The 20,928-nt window shown below is 43.1% G+C and overlaps 1 protein-coding gene and 1 long non-coding RNA gene across 4 annotated transcripts in view; one reads left to right on the top strand and one right to left on the bottom strand.

Annotated features, from left to right (window-relative positions):
- LOC126272576 (follistatin) overlaps positions 1-20,928 on the top strand; it is a 749,028-nt gene that overhangs the window by 54,931 nt on the left and 673,169 nt on the right. The window lies entirely within an intron of this gene.
- The window catches only part of LOC126272577 (uncharacterized), a 372,861-nt gene that overhangs the window by 118,486 nt on the left and 233,447 nt on the right, over positions 1-20,928 (bottom strand). Inside the window, exon 1 of one of the 2 annotated variants that reach the window (XR_007549243.1) lies at positions 10,790-10,884. The exons of the other annotated variant lie outside the window; for it this stretch is intronic. This is a non-coding gene — a long non-coding RNA (uncharacterized LOC126272577). Of the gene's footprint in view, positions 1-10,789; positions 10,885-20,928 lie in introns of those variants that run through there. 2 annotated transcript variants of the gene reach the window in all.

Genomic DNA, 20,928 nt, shown 5'->3' with positions numbered 1-20,928 from the left:
CCGTAATAACGGCCTTGATACGCCTGGGCATTCAGTCAAACAGAAGTTGGATGGCGTGTACAGGTACAGCTGCCTGTGCAACTTCAACACAATACCTCAGTTCATCAAGAGTAGTGACTGGCGTATTGTCACGAGACAGTTGCTCGGCCACTAATGACCAGACGTTTTCAGTTGGTCAGATATCTGGAGAATGTGCTGACCAGGGCAGCAGTCAAACATTTTCTGTATCCAGAGAGGCCCGTACAGGACCTGCAAAATGCTGTCGTGCATTATCCTGCTGATGTGTAAGGTTTCGCAGGGATCGAAGGAAGGGTAGAGCCACATCTGAAATTTAACGTCCACTGTTCAAAGTGCCGTCAATGGGAACAAGAGGTGACCGAGGCTTGTAACCAATGGCACCCCATACCATCACGCCGGGTAATATGCCAGTATAGCGATGACGAATACACGCTTCCGATGTGCGTTTACCGCGATGTCGCCAAACACGGATGCCACCATCATGATGCTGTAAACAGAACCTGGATTCATCCGAAAAAATGACGTTTTGCTATTCGTGCATCCAGGTTCGTCGTTGAGTACACCATCGCAGGCGCTCCTGTCTGTGATGTAGCGTCAAGGGTAACCGCAGCGATAGTCTCTTAGCTGATAGTCTATGCTGCTGCAAACGTCGTTGAACTGTTCGTGTAGATGATTGTTGTCTTGCAAACGTCCCCATCTGTTGATTCAGGGATCGAGACGTGGCTGCACGATCCGTTACAGCCATGCGCATAAGATGCCTGTCATCTCGACTGCTAGTGATATGAGTTCGTTGAGATCCAGCACGGCGTTCCGTATTACCCTCCTCAACCCACCGATTCCATATTCTGCTAACAGTCATTGGATCTCGACCAACGCGAGCAGCAACGTCGCGATACGATAAACCGCAATCGCGATCGGCTACAATCCGACCTTTATCAAAGTCGGAAACGTGATGGTACGCATTTCTCCTCCTTACACGAGGCATCACAACGTTTCACCAGGCAACGCCGGTCAACTGTTGTTTGTGTATGAGAAATCGGTAGTAAACTTCCCTCGTGTCAGCACGTTGTAGGTGTCTCCACCAGCGCCAACCTTGTGTAAATGCTCTGAAGAGCTAATCATTTGTATATCACAGCATCTTCCTCCTGTCTGTTAAATTTCGCGTCTGTGGCACGTCATCTTCGTGGTGTAGCAACTCTAATGGCCAGTAGCGTAACCATCGTGTGAATAGTGTGATACCCAGTTCGTTCTGTTCGTTGTTCGTCCACGGGACGCCCAACACGGTAGAGACCAGCGCCCAGGCTAATGCCGTGTTCCTTGACTTACATTGCGTATTCGATACGGTTCCCCCCCAAACAAACACTGTTCGACACGTCTTTCATGTGATTACCAGTGTGGACAGAAAGCGTGGATTTGTTTCCCATTACAAACAAAATTACTTTTAAATCGGAATTTTACGTGCCCACTCGATAGAGGTCTGTTAAATTAGTGTAATCCGATATTCGTTTTGTCGATATGTATTAAGAGGGGTAGTAAAACACGAAGGATAAAGAGAAATCCTGCAACGACTCATAGCACTGCATGCTTGGCGGTAGCGGTCAGCGCGGACCAGAGAACTGCTGTGGATACTGGAGTACTTGTTATTCATCGAGTTTTCTGTTCCTGTTAATACATATCCATAAAACAACCATCACCATGGACGAATCTGGGACCACTCTGTCGAAAGGACACGTACAATTCCGCTTTAAAAATAATTTTGTTTGTAACAAGAAACAAACCGACGCTTTCCGTCGGCGCTGGAAGTCGCGTGAAAGACGTGATGAGCACCGTTTCTCTGGGCTGAATCCAGGTACGCAATGCAAAAACTTAATTCCAGTTATCTGCTGAAACACCAGAGAAAATGCACCGGATGACTCTCAGGAGAGATACCGTGTATAAATGACCTGCTACACAATGACGCACGTTCCATAAGGATTTTCCCGGATGATACTGTTGTGCACAGAGAAATGGCAATGCTAGGAAACTGTAGCAAAATGCAGAAAGACTTTCAGAGGATAGACGCTTAGTGCAGCTACTGGCAGTTGACACTCAACATAACAATAGCGTATTCTGTATAAATAGGGGGGAAAAAACCATCATCGTACGATTAGAAAATTTCAGATCATTCTGGAAGCGGTCATACCCGTTAAATACCTAGGGGGGCGCGTAGGGAGAGATACAAAGAGGAACGACCACACAAAATTAAGCACATGTAAAGCAGAAACCAGACTGGTCATTAGAAAAATCCCCGTGATATATAGTCCACCCACAAAGGAGGCAGGTTACATAATACTCGTTCTGCCAATATTTGAATATTGCTGTCAGTTTTGGATACGTACCAGACAGGATTGGTAAGGGAAACAGGGGATCCAATGAACAGCAGTGTGTTTCGTTACAGATTCATTTAGCAAGCGCGAAAGCGTCACTCAAATACTCAGCCAAATTCAGTGGCAGATGCTGCAAGAAAACCGCTGTACAAAAGGGTATGCTTTACTTTTGAAGTTCCGAGAGAGTTAATTCCTAGAATAGTGAACCAATATAAAGTTCCCAACTACATATCTCTCGTGGAAAAGTTAAGATGGAGATATTGGAGCTCAAACGTAGGCTTCCCAGTAATCGTTCTTCCCTCAGATCATTCGCGACTGGAACAGGAAAAGGGGAGTAGTATCCAAAGTATCCAAGGCCAGACACTATAAAGTGGCTTGCGGAGTATATATGAAGATGTAGATAAAACGCTTCCAACTGGCTCGTAGTAGCTTACGGCACAAACCTCCACGGATGAAACAGGGTAACTGTAAAGTCAACACTGAGTTGAAACACAACACTTCACGTTTTCATGGAAACAAACGGAATTATTTGATTACATTAAAACTTCGCCAAGTCAGTTTCGTTCGCAGGACACTGTCTCCAGCTAGTTACCGGACTGCCAAACCGACATGATGGCTGGGCACCTCCGAGCACCTGTTCGAAGATGCAACACTTGCCGAGACTAGAATCTAGATGACCGGAAACGTGACCAAGCAGTAGTCCACGACCGCACACGAATTCGCACTTTCGAATTCTTTCAAAGCCTTTCCTAGTTGAAATATAGATGATGAGGACTTTCTTTTGTATCATTAGACTTACGACTCGTCCGGTGTGGCCTGCCACGAATTATTCTCTTGTGCCAACGTCTTCACCTCAAACTTCACTTGCACCCTGCGTCCTCACTTTTTTCCCTTGTCCAACTCCCTTAAGTACCTTGGCAGTTGTTCCTTGATGTCTTACCGCATGTAGCGTCATCTTATCCCATTTACATGAAATTTTTTCCATGTTTATCTCTCCTCGCCGATTCTGCAGAGAACCTCCTCATTTCTTTTCCTATCACTCCATCTAATTTTTAGAATCACTCTATAGCACCACATTTTAAGCGCTTATATTCTCTTCTTTCCCGATTTTCCCCTATATCTCTCGACTTCGCATACGATAACCACTTTAAAACATAGCTCTGCGACAAGGTCCACGATTTGCCTCCAACATTTCACGACAACTGTTTGCCGACAACCTCGAGTCCACGAGCTCAAAATTGCCCGACGACAGTTGTTTCAACATTCAGACTTTTATTAATCGAACTCTGTAGCTACAATCAGGCTGTGTTACTGGCCAGTTATTGCCCGCACTAATAACAAATGCGAAATTACGCTTGCTGCTAAGGGTTTTCGTAATTTTATTTCCAACAGATTCAGCGAAAACACATGCCACTCTGAGAAACCGTCGTTCTTGAGTCATCTCGCAGGTCTCCTCCACAATCCATTTAGACGGATTATGTTCAAATATGTGTGAAATCCTAAGGGACGAAACTACTTAGGTCATCGGTCCCTAGACTTACGCACTACTTAAACTGACTTGTACTAAGAACAACACACACACGCATGACCGAGGAAGGACTCGAACCTCCTCTGGCAGGAGGGGCCAGGCAGTCCGTGACATGACGCCTCAAACCACTCGGCCACTCAGCGCAGCACAGGCGGATTATGGAAAACCCAATCATCATCTCCAAGCCTCTGAAGCCCCTTTCCCCCGGATATCTGAAACCGGCTCTAGCGCCTTAGACGCTCGAAATGTAAAGTTAATCATCTATATATGGTTCAAATGGCTCTGAGCACTATGCGACTAAACATCTGTGGTCATCAGTAGCCTAGAACTTAGAACTAATTAAACCTAACTAACCTAAGGACATCACACACATCCATGCCCGAGGCAGGATTCGAACCTGCGACCGCAGCAGTCGCGCGGTTCCGGACTGAGCGCCTAGAACCGCGAGACCACCGCGGCCGGCAATCATCTTTATAGTGAAGCAGCGGGACATGTTATACGCCGATCGCCGGGTAAGGGTACGTCGATGCAACCCGTTTCATTCAGGCTAATAATGAAAATACTCTCTTATGGGAATGTTTAAACGGAATGTAATGCGGTCTCTGATACATGTTGTATAGCCTCTCATACGCGCACGATACAGGAGTCTACTATCCGTTCATGTGAGCACACCGCACAAATTATTAGTCACCCACGGAGGCCATCACTTTAATGCCTTAGAACACCACCTCTAGCCTTATAAACTCATTAATACGAATCAAGTCCAGAAGTTGGTTAGGTACGCGATATATCGGTGATGACACCTATTGGTCACTGAGAAAATCACATCCTGGTCACATTCCGCAGCAAGCTCACGGTTACTTGATTTTAGTCCGCTCAAGACATGATACAAAAACACGTCAAACCATAGTAGATTGATTCATTGAGATATGCTTGCCAAGTTTAGGAGTTTAGGGCATCAGTCCCCTAGAACTTAGAACTACTTAAACCTAACTAACCTAAGGACAACACACACATGCCCGAGGCAGGATTCGAACCTGCGACCGTAGCGGTCGCACGGTTCCAGACTGTAGCGCCAGAAGCGCTCGGCCACAGCGGCCAGCGTGGAATAATTATCTGTGCTTTACGCTGCCAGTCACTTTTACTTGCTTTATGTTTTATTCAACATACTGCAACGCATTTCCAGCACCTTTGGCTCATCGTCAGGCGTTTATGCACATAGAAAATTGTTACTTAAAGATGGAATGATTTAATCAAAATTAACATGAAATTGTTTTGTTAGCTGGAGTACCTGAAGTAGTTATTCTGGTATATAGGGCAATAGTATAAAGGCAGTGGGTAGCAAGAAATCTGAAGTACCCTTCTCCACACACCCTAATACCGCTTGTAGAAAATAAGTGCGGATATATATGCGGCCAATACTCACATATTATCATATTCAATTTAGTCTGAAAAAAATGAAACTGTGTACTGTTTTTATAGTGTTCGTGATCAGGTGAACATACAATAGTGATAAAATGTTTGCCACTGTTTTTAATATTTTGAGAACAGTGTAATTTAAAGTTTACTGCCATACAACGAGATAGGAAATTCACTGTCCCAACACTGTACCTTATGTAAAGGGCGATCAAATAGGAAAGAGACAGATGAAAAAAATTAATTAAACAGTTTATTATTTAAAGGTAATCGCCATACTGTCAATATAGTTATCACACTGTCAGACAAGGCGATCAGTGACATCACAGAAGAATGTTTGCGGTTTTCTAAGGAAGCATGACCGTACCCAGGTGTGCACTTCGTCGACCGAAGATCTGGTTGGACGTGGACAGGGAAAGAAATTATCCATGTCCTCGTTACAGCAACCACAGCAGCACTAGGCTTACGTGGCTCAAGAAAACCACAGAAAACCTACACCTGGATTGCCTGAAAGCGAGTCCAGAGTCTTAACCATTGCACTTCCTCCCTCGATAATTTCCATTGAGCGCTTTACGTAGCACGAATTCCTGGCAGGCATTAGTGGCGTGAGGAAAGAAGAAGAATAGGGTTTACATTCTCGCTGACTTACATGTCGTTACTCAATTCTAGGATGAAGGGAAGAAGCTGCCACAGCTGATTCAGGGACTGTCCCGTAGCTGCTCCTTCCGAATGCGCATTCGCTTTGTTAAGAACTCACCCATTTCTTTCGGTTTTTATTGAAGGAAAATGATCTGTGATAACAGCGTTGGTCTAGAAATAGAGAAGGAGAAGTTTGGTTCTCAGCAGGACAAGAACAGAAATTGTATTGTATAGGACATCCCACTGTAATAACTTTATTTCTACTAGAGCATCTCCAGTTCGGTTGTCTCAAGCGTCTATGTCTGTAGGGGAACAAAAGTTCAAAGAGTAACACTGTCGTAATCTTCTTGAATTAGAAAGCTTCTTATTAGCGTCTGCTATCAAATATATACATAAAATGCACATGAACAGTCCATCCTTCGCGCTTTAGAGTGATATCTTCTTAACTCTTGTTTTTTTAAAATTATGTGTCGAGTGCCATTCAACCGCCCTACTCAAATCTGATAGGGACCGAGCTCTGGAAACCAACTTTGTACGGTCACTGCTATTGTAAATGTTGCTTCGGAAAAAATTACGGTTTACTCTGCAAGTATAACGAACATTTGCATCCCAGACGTTGTTATTATAATACGCGCTGATATAAAAGTATCCTTCACTTTTCGTATTTTGTGGGGTCGCTCTTCCGTTCAGGTACAGCTAGCCGTGTTTTACGAGAATATCATAACTTTTAAATCTGACCTAAAATTGTGTGTCAATGGAAGTAATGTTATTGAACTATTATGTAACTGTGTGGTCATTCTCTTGTTCGCAATAATTTTAATTGAAATTACCCAATATTCGTGGCATGATGTGCAATTTTTTAGAAATTTCCCAATATTCATGACATGATATGTAATTTTCTTGAATTGCTAACGCTAGACAGAGCCAAATAATCTAACTCCACGCCCTTTAAGAAACGAGTTACAGAGGCTTCTGCCGAAACAGTTCTGTACTACACAAATTTCATTAGTTCATAGTTTCCAGTGAAAAGTTCATTTTGGTCAAACACTTGATCAGGAGTCGTGATAAATATGGATTATTTAGATAAAAAATTAATTAGTAAAGCATTTTTCAGCTGGCTGTAAAATTGATATATTGAAAGATATGCATGTTTTTGAAGCGAAACCGCTACCTATAATTTTTTTCCAGTTCACTTGAGCAGCTCCATGCTAGACTGATGAAGCCGCCATATGTGTTCTAGTTTCGAAGAGTGTGCTTCACCATTTGTCCACTTCTAGCGCACGTATTACTCAAGGTGAACGCAGAGGATTCATTAAAATTCTAGACAGACTTCGTTTAAGAAATCTATAGTTTAGGACACTTTTTGATGCCAACCATTACCCGAACAATCTTACATCTTAACGCAGTAGTGAAACGCAACGTATTCCTGGCACGCTCCACGTGAGCAAATCAGGTTTCTCCAGCGCTTTTGTTACATGAAAATATTTCATCCCTTGTCGTGGATTAATCAGCTATCTCAAGATCCCTTTTCGGATGTCGTAATCTCTTCCCGACTAACGCTGTATGCTACTACAGCTGCACTGCCGACAGCTTCCCTCGTGCGTGCCGGATCTGTCAGAAGTTTCTATTGCCAAGGTAACGTACTCCACTTTTTAAGTGTAACATTTTCAGAAACCATTCTACGTGGGAATTCCAGTGAGTAACTTCATTAAGTACTGACACAATCTCTCATTATTTTACACCTACTAACCGCAAACATACACACACGAAAGACGCATAGACTAAAGACGAGGGCTAATCAGCATGGCATGTGGCGTCAGTCGGGCACAGATAGCAAGCGAGCGAGCTACATACTAACTTACACGAGGGGTGCGCGCAGCGTGACCTCTGCATGCGTAGAGCACGAGCGGGCGAGCAGACACAAGGTTTGGTCCAGCATGGTAGCTACTCCTAGCTCGCAGTACACAGAGTGCATGGAACAGCATGAGCTAGTGGCGCGCCAGCCCGGGCTCGTACATAAACACACTGCATGCCTGCATGAGTTGCACGCGCCCGCCCACCACTAATCACACATTTAACCACATCCACAGTCACCAAAACTCAACTCACGTAGCAGTAGTCACACTTCTATGGCGCAAGTAGCTGTTGTTCTGTCTGACCGAGTAACGTACGGTGTAAGTAGCTGTTATTCTACCTGACCGAATAATCTTTTTCTGGACTAGTGCATGACGGCAACCGGAACTCACTGTTGGGAGAGTAAAAGCTGATGGTTTCTCTAACGCTAAAGTCTTTCTATTTAATTAGCCTACGGTTGCGCATTAAACATTTCTCGCTAAGCTCGACACCAGTCGTACATCACGGCTTACGAAAGCTGGAACCTCTTTAATATCGGCCAACGATTTACGCTGGTAGGGGCATCTAGTCAAAAAGCTGGTCGCAAAGAAAAAATTTTAAACATCTAATTTAAATAGAAACGAGGGAAATGACGCAACACAAATAATTTCACTTTTGCTCAGTCCCATGTCAAAATGGTGTCACCGAGCACTGATGTATTGTTACTATTTGACATATTTTGTATAGAGTTTGTTTCTGATATTCTGATCACGGACCATGTCCGAAACGCATCAGCAATGTTTTTTAGAAACAGTAGATACTTGTTATCCTACGACCTGAAGCAAATTTAAGGCCAAGCTCGGTTAATAAGTAGAGAAATCGTGACCGAGTAGCTGAGTCGGTAAGCCTACTGCTGGTGAATGACAAGGCACATGCTTATAATCCCGTTCCGACACACTGTTTTAACACCCCAGAAAATTTCATTAACTTGTAGTATGCTTCTACTACATCAATAAGAAAAGACGACTTAACTATGTGTTAAGGCAAGGACAAATATTACAATATCAGGAATAATTTGTATGGTCTATGTGGCGCGAAGAACGCGGAACGGAACCGCTACGTGGTTCTAATTATTAGTAATTTGCGTATCACTGAATTTCATATTTCTCCAAAAAATTCAATCTGACAGTCAGAATCCTGCGCACTGTTTGTAAATATAGAATATCTGTCACGCAGAGTTCTTCAAAGGAGCAATTCTGGATTAACAAATTAAGAAAAGTATAGCGCGAACGATGGTGACGAACTTAATGTTCTTTTTGTTTTATTTAGGAATTCATCACACGTTGACTGAAGTAATTAGAGCCTAACATGTATGATATTGTGCATAGCAAAATCTGAAGTAAGTAGCACACATTTTTTTGCATGTACGTGACAAATGAGTGGCTTAGTATGAAGGTTGTAGATATAGGGGTAAACACTGAATATTTGACGTTAATCCCAAAAACAGAAACTGTATTTAATTTCTTATAGTTATTCCAATCTAGAAAATGTATTTCTTAACTGTGCATGCCCACAATTTATTAAATTGTTTTGAAAATCCTAAAGTTGAGAAATTATTAGTACTTTAGTCCCTCGTAGATTTATAGTGCTGCATTCACTTATGTAAAAGTAATCTTTACTCCTCTATGCCTGCATGAAAAAAATCGTCTGTTTAGGGGAAAATATCCCAAAAGAAATGAACAGCTATGTACACCCTCGTTCTTAATATTTATCTTAAGTGGCCATCGACACGGTAATCTCTTACTTCTCAAAACCCTTACTTCCCCCTCTCCCCCACCACCACCACCACCATGTCTTCCCATCCCCATTATGACACAGGACTAGATATCTGTCTCTGTCCTTCATAATCCATAGCATCTAAGCTAAAATATTTGCGAAACTAACTCAGGAGGTCTGTAAAAACGACTACAGTGAACAAGGAACTATGTGTTTTCATTAAGAACAGGCGTGTACATAATTAAATGAAGCGTTTAAAATATCCATATATTTAAGAAATATTTGTACTGAGAAATTTTTGAAACATAATCTCGAATTATAAATAAGTGTAGGTTAATTCTCTATTTTATGCAGCGAAAAGCACAGCTTCTCTGGTTTAAATACAGGCTTAACTTAACATTACCTTCTAAGCACGTGCAAATATATAGGGCTCCGGCAATTTTGCAATTAATGTTCCGTAGTACCAAAAGTCATTGCCTTAATTAGTGACATAAAACTACATCACCTGCAATATTCTAAAATTTAAGAGCACTAATTTTTTATTATTTAGAATAAAAATGATAGTCATCAGTTTCTTGCGATTAATAGTCTTTATTATGAAATGAAAGGCTATTTACTTACAGTATCACATAAGCTCAAGAAATACTTCCACAGTATTCTCTAAAATACAGAACAAGAAACGTATTAAAATAAATTATCAGAATGAGTGATATCGAAATTTCGTCCGGAATATCGCTCAGCTGAAGGACTGCCGTTGATACATAGAAAACGCCTGACAACTAATTTAACATGCCAATCGCTGATTAGCCCTCTACAGTATAGTTGTTTACATACATACAACGGAATGGCGTCCTCTTATATCAAAGGTATGTACTATACATTTATATATATACTAGTTTACATTCGTGACTGACTCATGTGTATTTCAAGATTAAATGTACTTAAGTATAGCTGCAGAATTTACAGTCTATACGCACTTCGTTCAGAGCAAAAATACAATTATTATTTGAAAATAAATAAGTTGTATTAAAATTCACTTTCTCATTGAACAGATAAAAGTACAAGCCAAAGTTGAATGATTTATATACTATGGTTAGGATTATGACTGTTTTATTTCTGGGATACCAAACGTATTAAATATTGCGTGTGAAGAATTATTATGCTGTCCATTAACATCTAGGGTGTACGAACATCATATAAGTAGCATACTTACGGCTGTGTACATTAATGTCTCTTATTGGGTGCAATTGTTACAAGGCATAGTATTCCTCACTGCACATCCACGAAGGATATATTTTGCACTATCAACATTTCGTATTACGTACATTGCATCTGGCGACGCCTCCGGGCGTGATTCAAATTCGTACAAGTTTATTGTTTGTTACACTGAAAAATAAAACGAGAGCTGGATCAAAATTCGTCCTTCTTACATTATCGAGATTGCTCAGTTGATTGACTTTCGAGAACGCAAAAATGTTATTAACACTAGTTTGTTTGTGAAAGTGATGCTTGTCGTTATTAGACACAGGTACTTTAAATACATTACGGTCTGAGAATATGGAGTTAATAACATTATAATAATACCGACTCTGAGTCTACTTGCCAACGAAAATTCTCAATCATTATCAATGCACTATTATCGAGGACACTTTTTTTACACATTGAAACAGTACTGATTCAGTAAACCGATTAAAAGTCAAAAAATATATAAGATTCCTGGAATACTAAAGGAAGAGAACGAAAAGTTCTGTCTGATGAGTTATGTAAATGCCAACTATTGGAAGATGAGCAGTATGAATTATCAGCATTAGATCATAAAGTGATATTTTATCGTGGTCGCAGAAACGGTCAGAAACAAAGGTAAAATTTCATGCTAAATATGATTTTATACGCCAGTAAACGTACCATCATTTGTACCGGGCTGCTGATGTCCATGTTTATTGTCAACTTATTATAATTCGTAGTTCTTACCCTATTCATCCAGAATAAATTTCGACATTTGTTAGAGTTATCTTCCAAAGGAGCCACCCGATCATACTTCACAACTGCTTAGTAGTGTATATAAATTGTAAAAGAATTTTGCCATAAGGGAATGGTGAAATAAAAATCTGTCTTTTCATTTTTCTAATTTTAGGCATGATCCATTACCGTGATAACATTTACGAATCGTAAGTTTATACATAACCCACTTTTTCTACAAACAAGGTGTATGATACGTATACACATTTCCGTTGGCTTTGTTGATTACGGACAATATTCTGCATTCAGTATCTACAGGAGGCCTTGAACACCTGTCTTCCGGGAAAGTACACGATTTGTTTTCAGTCTCAGAAACCTGTCTTCGGACTTACGACTGTAAGGCAGTTGATATTCAACGCGAATTGAATTGTGTGTGGGAAACTAGGATAATAGTGTTTTCTATTGTATTTGTTACCCGTTTTCTGTGTCTATGTTGAAACTGATTTGTTAAATCAGTCACTTCGTAACCTGAATGTATAACAATTATACTAGTGTCATTAAAAATTTAGTGTAATCAGCTACAGTTGAAGTCAAGGGAGTTCTATAAGAAGAATATATTATATCGTAACCCCCCCCCCCCCCCAATTCCTCATATTTAGCACTGTACTAGCTACAGTATTCCTTCATGGCACAGGGCGTATGAAAACAACTAGTCTTTTCTTTTACTCAACTTGTCCCAAACAGTTTTTCCTGCCAAATTATTTTCAGTAGCTCTTCAGTAGTTATCAGATCTACCCAAATTAGCCTTCATTATTATTCAGTAGTTCCAGATCTGGAAACCTTCTATTCTCTTTTCCTTCACACTGCTTTTTCCTCACGTTTTACATCCATCTCTACGACACTCTAATCAAATACTACCAGAAAAGCCTTGCTAGCACATACATTTGTAAGGATTTCAATTTTTTTCTTCTTCAGAAACTCTTTTCTTGCTAGTTGTGGTATGCATTAAACATGAAAGCGGAAAGGCGTTATAGGGGTAGAAGACCCTGTCACCTGATCCATTTTTCACTGGATATGTAGTCACCCACTGTGAGTTAAGCTGGGCAGCTGTGTTTTGAAGGGTAGTATTTCGGTGAAGTCTTCGGAGCTAGGGTAGAGACGCTCCTCTTTCACTGAAATCCTTGAGTTCACTAGATTAATTAATTAGAGGAAATTCCGGGGTGAAATAGCTGCTACAGAACTTGGTTATCAAACATTTATTCACCTAGGCACTGTACGCGGACATACAATTCTTCTACCTTGAGACTAATCTAATATACACTGGCTGGCAAAACGCAAGGACGAATGTAACTTTTGCATGATGTGTCACAGACAATTAACATGGCTCGATGAATCTTGGATCATAAATAGAAAGACTACAGTAGGTAACTGGAAACAATACGCTATGAGGCGAATAGAGATGACACTTCCATTCAAAGACAATAGTTACACTGAAATCATCGTAGCTATCTAACTACCCTCAGGAAAATTGCGAAACCCAGCTACCTAGTTGGAATATATATATACCGCTAACATTTCATACACCGCCTCCAACGGACTCCTAGTAACTTCCGCCGACAAACAACAAAACAGGTTTGCAGTTCAAAGTTAATAGCTCAAAAGATGCAGTTTCCCCAGAATAAAGTGGAATTTATGTGTTTCAAATAAACCACACCAGGTCCGCTTCGATCAGTGAAGATTACCTCCTGCTAACTAACTTCTCCTCGTTTTAATATGGCTCTTGCTATCGAGCACGTGCACGCTCAGTGAAATGCATCAGTGGCCCAGAAAACCGGAAAATGACTAAATAATTCCATGCCAGTGCTTGGTAGCGCAATTCTGATTCTTTCGATACTTCAAAAGTAACTTTGTTGATCATGAAGGGTCACTTGCTCGCGGTTTCAGCTAAACAAACACCTTCAGGGACCACGACTTGACACCTCAGATGGACAAGGGAGTTGTCGACTGACTTCTAGATTTAGCGAGCTCCAAACCACTCCTCGAAATTATTTAACATTCACCTCAGCAATGCAGATAAGGCACTGCCATTGCTGTTTCCTGCCCCCTTTAACGCGCGATTTCTATAAGGTACTGACTCCTGCCACGGTTTTCAGGGGTTTCTTCACAAAGGGTGTTGAAAAACGCCTAATGTCATGAGGTCAGAAGACGTTAAGTCAGGGCTTCCCTACCTTTTCAGCTGGCGGACCCCTTCTTTAGTCGAAAATCCATGGCGGACCCCTAGTCAGTCAAGAGCACAGTAACTTCAGATTTCAGAGCGAAACCCAAGGGAACTGAAAGCTTCTTAATGCAGGTGCCACGTTCCCAATGACCCCCCACCCCCCGAAGTATCAAAAGTCTTTGGTTTAGAGATGAATGAAAACAACTTGAAATTAACAATCCAATTTGAATTTACACTGTATCCAGACACTTACTGGCGGATTTACTCCCTTTGTTCAACACACTATAGCCTGATTAAAATTACTTACTAATTGAAATTTCACACGATGGAGCTGTCTTCCTCCAAGAGCAATCAACGTCACGTCCAAACTGTTCGCTGTTGACAAGCTGTCGCTTATGGTCTGTTCACTTCCACTGTTTGGCTACTGTTCTGTAAGTAGCATGCATATTTCGTGAAATCCGAAGAAAAATGTTCAGATGTATGTAAAGTCTTCCTTTGGTCCCCCTCCCTTTCAACTCGAAACTTCCCTTGTTGTGAAGGCGATGGAGAAACTGCAGCCTTCTTCAATGATCCTGACTTCAACCACCGATCCATGTTAGAAGTAACAAACTGGTCAAAAATCGACTTATAAAACTGGTAGTGCACTGACAAGGCAAGTTTAACATTTAATTATGCCTGGGGCCGTATGCGTGCCAGCGAGCGCTGTCATTGGTCGACAAAGCTCGCTCCGCGCATGCGTGAAAGGTTTCAGTGCATCTAGCGCCGTGAGCCAGTGCACAAACGACCTGCGCAATGTTCGAAACAGTCGATCAGAGAGGCCGCATTCTCCGGCACTAAACTGTGTGTACGTTCTCACTTAGGAACCGCAAAGGCTGCTTGGGGATACCTGAAGTAAAAGTACACATGTTTTTCACACGAAAAAGAAAAATAGTGATGAATTTGATTTTCACATTTTTATTCAATAATTTTACTCATTATTTTACACGATTTGGTGAAAGGTGGCCGCGGACCCCCTGTAAAGAGCCGGCGGACCCCTAAGGGGTCCGCGACCCCGGGTTGGGAGGCCCTGCCTTAAGTCAATCTAGTGAGCTCAGTCCATAACGCATTTAGAATGAATAAAGAAAGACATGACCATCGCCTACAGGACACGATTAAAAAACCCCAACTAGCCCTGGCTTGCAAAATAGTGAACAGGATGACCACAAAGGCGCGGTCAGGAAATATGTCACATTCTGCTATCTAGACGACAAGGGGAAGAGTGTTACCACGTACAGCTGTTGCACGTAACACTGACGTGTTCCCCGTCCGCGACGCGCCGCGACAGCGCCAACCACCTGCCACGCATCGCACGCAGCCGCCTGCATTCCTTCTCCCTCGTTGACGTCAAACGTACGGGACCAGCCTTGCCACGCGAGGCTGTGCAAGTCGGGAATGTGGGACATAGGCCGGCGCCGTTGTTCTGTAAGAGCGGCAGCTATTTTCACTGGTGGTTTGTTATTGGTGACCCCGGGATCTGCTTGTTTTCGTTGGCGGCCTCTCGCGGGACAGCCGCACCGCACTTTGCGAGCCTCCCGGTCTCGGCTCTGCTCTCGATGTAGCATTTTCCCGGCAGGGCCCGCGTTATACGCTACAACTCAGCCGAGTTGACTGCACCGCGCTGCGCTCCGTACCTGCTGCTACTCAAAATACACACGACCTGTTCCCGTATACCTCAATTTAAGATAAGCTCTATTGCAAAATTCAGCCGTCTATTAAACCACATTTAGCTTAAGGTCTCTGATACACCACGTGGCTACACCACAATTGTAAACCCTTATACACCGACAGGCAGAGCTCTGCAAAGTGTCAGGTCTTTAATGCATCCCTCTTCAAGCTGCATCTGATATTACAAATACACTCAGCGAGCCAACTTGCAATGTATCCCAGTGAGTCTCTCGGGTTCACCGCGATGTCTCCAAACACGGATACTGTAAACAGAACCTGGATTCATCCGTAAAAATGACGTTTTGCTATTCGTGCACCCAGGTCCGTCGTTGAGTGCACCATTGCAGGCGCTCCTGTCTGTGATGCAGCGTCAAGGGTAACCGCAGCTATCGTCTCCGAGCTGATAGTCCATGTTGCTGCAAACGTCATCGAACTGTTCGTGCAGATGGTTGTTGTCTTGCATATGTCCCCATCTTATGACTCAGGGATCGAGACGTGGCTGCACGATTCGTTACAGCCATGTGGATTAGACGCCTCTCATCTCGACTGCTAGTGATACGAGGCCGTTGGGATCCAGCACGGCGTTTCGTATTACCCTCCTGAACCCACCGATTCCATATTCTGCTAACAGTCATTGTATATCGACCAACGCGAGCAGCAATGTCGCCATACGATAAACCACAATCGCGATAGGCTACAATCCGACCTTCATCAAAGTCGGAAACGTGATGGTACGCATTTCTCCTCCTTATACGAGGCATCACAACAACGTTTCACCAGGCAACGCCGGTCAACTGTGTATGAAAAATCGGTTGGAAACTTTCCTCATGGCAGCACGTTATAGGTGTCGCCACCGGTGGCAACCTTGTGTGAATGCTCTGAAAAGTTAATCATTTGCATCTTCTTGCTGTCGGTTAAATTTCGCGTCTGTAGCACGTCATCTTGGTGTTGTAGCAATTTTAATAGACAGTAGTGTATTTTGTCCATTGTATAAATATAAAGAACAAAAATTTCATCACCTTGGAAGTGTCACACTATTATCACATAAAATCTCTTCTAACCTTGAAAATTTGCTCATGTCGGCGTATAAGGGAGTTCACAACTTTTTTCGGGTCACGGGTCAGGCATATCCAAATTATGCCAGTCATTGATGATTATATATCGTGGAATAACTAATTTGCTGCAACATTGGTACCTGCGTTTCACACTCTGTTCAAAAAGTCCCAGATATTTTCTCGGGTTATTTAGCGGGCCAGTTGAGACGCGATAGCATGTCTGTCCGTTCGTCAAATCAGTGATGTTTGTATGCAGTCCTGTGAGCACAGCTTTTATCACACTGGAAGGTGGGAGAGTCCACGGCAGAACCATAATGAACGACGCCGCATCTGAAGGTGAAACGCGTCACTGGGCCGTCGGTGCACTCAACACCTTTCTTGTTTTGAAAAGAGGCAATATTACGACTCCCCGGATCACACTACAAGTCTCTAGCCAGTTTTTGTATTGTTTCACTGCCTGAAGACTGGCAGCGTTATTTGCTGCTGCGACCAATGGCTTTATTTAAGGTACCCAACTCCAATTCCACTGCATGCAGTTTTCACAATTTGAGAAGGATCTGCGTTCACAGACGGCAGCAATTGCTATTGGGTTTGAAACTGATTTTCACTGAAAAGGCATGGCACTTGTTCATGGGCCGTGCCGTTTAGCAGATTTTTGGGGCCACTGATATTTTGCCATATTACACGACTTCTTGTAGACACGTAGGATAAGGCAACTTCATTCCCGGTGCGGTCATGGGATCGTCCAAACATGAGAACTACTATTCGCCATTCTGTCACGTCTTCACGTCCAACTATGTTAATGCATTGATTCCATGTCACCACATTCATCGCTGCAAAAGACCAGCGTGCTATTTTGTAGGGCTGGGGGGCAGGTGGGGGGGCTGTTCAATGTAAAGTCTTCTGACTGGTTCTATGCGACCCCACGAATTCCTCTCCTGTGGTGGTGGTAAGTTCCTCTGGGACCAAACTGATGAGGTCATCCGCCACCAGGCTAACACACTACTTAATCTAATTCAAACTAACTTACGCTAAAAGCAACACACACAGCCATGCCCGAGGGAGGACTCGAACCACCGACGGGGGGAGCCGCGTGAATCGTGGTAAGGTGCCTTAGCCCTGGCGCTATCCGCTCGGCCTCTCCTGTGCCAACCGTTTCATCTCAGAATAGAACTTGCAACCTACTACATCCTCAATTGGTTATTTGCTGGATATATGACAATCTCTGTCTTCCTCTACAGTTTTGGCCCTACAGAGCTCCTTCTATTACCATGGAAATCATTCCCTCATGTCTTAACGAAGATCCTATCATCTTGCCCTTCTCCTTGTCAGTTTCCGATTCTGCGCGGGACCTCCACTTTCCTTACCCTATCAGTTCATCTAATTTTCGACATTTGTCAGTAGCACCACATCTCAAATACTTCGATTCTCTTCTGTTCCGGGTTTCCCATACTCCATGCTTTGCTACCATACAATGCTGTGCTCCAAACGTACAGTTTCATAAATTTCTTTCTCAAATTAAGGCCTGTGTTTGATAGTAGTAAACTTCTCTTGGGCAGGAATGCCGTTTTTGCCAGTGCTAGACTGCTTTTGATGTCCCCGTCTGCTCCATCCGCCAAGAGTAATTTTGCTGCTAGGTAGCAGAATTCCTTAACTTACTCCTTCGTGAGCATCAGGTTTCTCGCTGTTCTCATTTCTGCTACTTCTCATTACTTTCGTCTTTCTTCAATTTGCTCTCAATCCATATTCTGTACTCGTTAGACTGTTCATTATATTCAGCAGATCATGTGATTCTTCTTCACTTTCGCTCAGGATAGCAATGTCATTAGCGAGTCTTATCATTGGTATCCTTCCACCTTGAATTTTAATACAATTCATGAACCTTTCTTTTATTTTCACCGTTGCTTCTTCGATGTACAGATTGAACAGCAGGGGCGAAAGGCTACATCCCTGTGTTACACCCTTTATACTCCGAGCACTTCGTTCTTCGTCGTCCACTTTCATTATTCCCTCTTGGCTCTTTACATATTGCATATTAACCGTCTCTCCCTACAGCTTACCCCTATTTTTCTCAGAATTTCGAACATCTTGCACCATTTTCCATTTTCGAATGCTTTTTCCAGGTCGAAAAATCCTTTGAAAATGTCATGATTTTTCTTCAGTCTTGCTTCAATTACCAACCACAAAGTCAGAATTGCCTCCCTCGTGCCTTTACAGAAAAATTCGATGCGTTAGTTACGTTTCGCATGTAACAACATATTAGGTGCGAGGTGCATTCAATTTCTAAAGCCTCCGATTTTTTTTCTCCCGACTGGAAAAAGATAGAAACATGCGCATTGTTTTAAAATGAGGCCGCGTTCATTTTCAATACGTCCAGAGATGGCAGCACCGTACGGCAGATGGAATTTTACTGCCAGCGGCGAGAATGAGAACTGTTTTAAATACATAAAGTGGCGACGTTTTCCTTACTTGAACAGCGTGCAATCATTCGTTTTCTGAATTTGCTTAGTGTGAAACCAATTGAAATTCATCGACAGTTGAAGGAGACATGTGGTGATGGAGTTATGGATGTGTCGAAAGTGCGTTCGTGGGTGCGACAGTTTAATGGAGGCAGAACATCGTTTGACAACAAACCGAAACAACCTCGGGCCCGCACAAGGCGGTCTGACGACATGATCGAGAAAGTGGAAAGAATTGATTTGGGGGATCGCCGAATGACTGTTGAAGAGATCGCCTCCAGAGTTGACATTTCTGTGGGTTCTGTGCACACAATCCTGCATGACGACCTGAAAATGCGAAAAGGGTCATCCATGTGGGTGCCACGAATGCTGACAGACGACCACATGGCTGCCCGTGTGGCATGTTGCCAATCAATGTTGACGCGCAACAACAGCATGAATGGGACTTTCTTTTCGTCGGTTGTGAAAATGGATGAGGCGTGGATGCCATTTTTCAATCCAGAAACAAAGCGCCAGTCAGCTCAATGGAAGCACACAGATTCATCGCCACTAAAAAAATTTCCGGTAACCGCAAGTGCTGAAAAATGATGGTGTCCATGTTCTGGGACAGCGAGGGCGTAATCCTTACCCATTGCGTTCCAAAGGGCACTACGGTAACAGGTGCATCCTACGAAAATGTTTTGAAGAACAAATTCCTTCCTGCACTGCAACAAAATCGTCCGGGAAGGGCTGCGCGCGTGTGCTGTTTCACCAAGACAACGCACCCTCACATCGCGCTAACGTTACGCAACAGTTTCTTCGTGATAACAACTTTGTAGTGATTCCTCATGCTCCCTACTCACCTGACCTGGCTCCAAGTGACTTTTGGCTTTTTCCAACAATGAAAGACACTCTCCGTGGCCGCACATTCACCAGCCGTGCTGCTGTTGCCTCAGCGATTTTCCAGTGGTCAAAACAGACTCCTAAAGAAGCCTTCGCCGCTGCCATGGAATCATGGCGTCAGTGTTGTGAAAAATGTGTACGTCTGCGGGGCAATTACGTCGAGAAGTAACGCCAGTTTCATCGATTTCGGGTGAGTAGTTAATTATAAAAAAAAATCGTAGGCCTTAGAACTTGAATGCATCTCGTAATATACATCATACGCAAAATCATAGCGACCTCTACGAGGTTTTTCTAATTTCTCGCAGTGCCTTATTTTCATGTAAACATCACAATAAGTATGACCATTAACGAATTGATGGTGACCTCATCACGAAACTGACACACAAAGTTATAGGTAACGCAAAAATGAATTTGTTTTACAGAATCCTAAAATCGTTTGCTAAAGACTGCAGTGCATGCGCCTCGATTCTGTCATCGTGGATCGGCTGAAAGGTGACAAACAGTGTCGGCCTCCCCTTCTGCGCACGCGAATGAAATCGCCAAGCGCTTTGGACGAAAATTGGACACTGTGTATCGGCCACCGTAGCCTGCGTGGATTCCAGTGACCACAAAAATCATTTAACAGGCGGCTCACAGAAAGGGAGCTGGGCTTACGGCACCCCTTCGACCGACTACCATTGACCTCTGTACACCAATAGGCCCTTTTGGAGTGGTGTTGGGCACATTCGGCCTCGAATTTTATGTACTGGAGTAGAACTGTCTTCTGTGATGGGTACTGCTCCGAATTGAACCCCGATTGAGCAGTCAAGACCCATCTGGAGATGCCCTGGACAGTGGTGGTATACCAGCCTGATTGTCAGCCACCATACAGGAAGATGACCAGGAGTGATCACGTTAAAGCAGGAGGCAAACGGTTGTCATCCGAGCCACTCTTACAGCACAGCAGTATGATATATTCCACGCCCTGTTGTGTTGCCTCTCATGGAAAGCCATCCTTGGCTTACATTTCAGCACAACTATGTTAAATGAGAACGTTTGGGGCATTATGGGCAGGGCCCTCCAACCAGATCGCCAT

This window comes from Schistocerca gregaria, chromosome 5, assembly GCF_023897955.1.
Source record: "Schistocerca gregaria isolate iqSchGreg1 chromosome 5, iqSchGreg1.2, whole genome shotgun sequence".
Lineage (NCBI taxonomy): Eukaryota > Metazoa > Arthropoda > Insecta > Orthoptera > Acrididae > Schistocerca > Schistocerca gregaria.
This window is presented reverse-complemented; position numbering and strand designations above follow the sequence as displayed.